Raw genomic sequence first — 1,488 nt, forward strand, 5'->3', positions numbered from 1 at the left:
GGAAAGGCATCCTGTGAAAGGACAGGCATAGCTACAGGTGTTAGAAAAATCAAACACCGTCAGAACCACCTTATTTGCTAAAAAATTGGGGATTAATGGGGATTAATAGGGATTAATGGGGATTAATAACCTTCAGGAGCCCCACTGGACAAATGGACACTTTCTACAGGGAGAGAAGGAGGTCCCTGGAGTGGTCACCACTGCTCTCAGGGTGACTTTCAGGTTCCTGATCCATCCACCAACATTTGGGAGGTCTCCTCACGAGTCAAACTTCCAGCAGCTCATCCTGAGGCTCTGGAGCTGCAAATGCTGTGAGTGGAATCGCTTTCTTGTGGGGCTAAACTTCCACTGATGGGCTGAGCTGCTCTCCAGCCCCACTGGAGGCACAGCCACKACCTCCAGGGACCATCAGGGACCCCTGAGCAGGTCACAAGAAGCTGAAAACATGGAGACCCCCATAAATAAAGGGGTTTTTTTTTCAACTTGAGGTATCTCCCACTCATCCARACCTTGARAATCATGGAAYAGTTTAGGTTGGAARGGACTTYTAAATGTCATTTSGTGAGGAAATGCAGTGAGCAGGGACATCTTTGGCCGGGTCAGGTTTTTCAAAGACCCACCCATCCTGGACTGGAATATTTGCAGGGATTTTGGTTTTCATGGAATCATTTAGKTTGGAAATCCCTTTAAAATCATCCAGTCCAGCGTCCCCCAGCACTGCCAAGGCCACCACTGACCATGTCCCCAAGTGCCACATCCACAGGGCTGTTAAATCCCTCCAGGAATGGGGATTCCATCACTGCCCTGGGCTGGACATCCTTTCCATGAAGGAATTTTTCCAGAAATCCACCCTCAACCTCCCAGCCCTTGTGCCCTCCACCCTCAGTTCTCTCTAGCACTTTTGGATTCATTTTTTTCCCCCAGAAAAATACAATTACAGCGACACTGCAGGGACCCAGCTGCTTCAGAAACCAGAGCCCTCCATAAATCACAGACCACGAATTGGAAACCAGCTCTTTTAAAGAAAAAACTCCTTAAAATCCCTCCCTGTGCCCGGGGCTTTGCAAATCTCCGCTCCCTCCTGGCATCCGTGGCTCGCTCCTCGGTTGAGGATTGATTTGAATATTGTTTTATCACWCTGTGCTGTGCAGACAGCCTTGAGTCAGCTTAAACCCAGCTCAGAGTGTGCTGGCTCCCAGTTAATTATAGGCATAAAATATCATTTACTCTGCTGAAAGGAAGAGCTTGGAATCCAGAGAGCTCCTTGATGAACACGCCAATTCCTGCAATGGGGTTTTGTTCCCTCCCTGTTATCTCAGGAAGGATTTTGTGGCTGTGGGGTTAAAAATCTTTGAGAATTCTGTCCAGACATCCCCCAGTGCAGGGGTGAGGGTGTTTTGCCCAAATTTTTCATTCTCCTATGAATTTCCTTTATGGTGCCCAAAGTTCCATTCTTTTAATTTCCTTTATTGTGCCCCAAGATCCATT

The sequence above is a fragment of the Malurus melanocephalus genome, unplaced genomic scaffold, assembly GCF_030028575.1.
Source record: "Malurus melanocephalus ecotype Western Australia unplaced genomic scaffold, MMel_1.1 scaffold_107, whole genome shotgun sequence".
NCBI lineage: Eukaryota > Metazoa > Chordata > Aves > Passeriformes > Maluridae > Malurus > Malurus melanocephalus.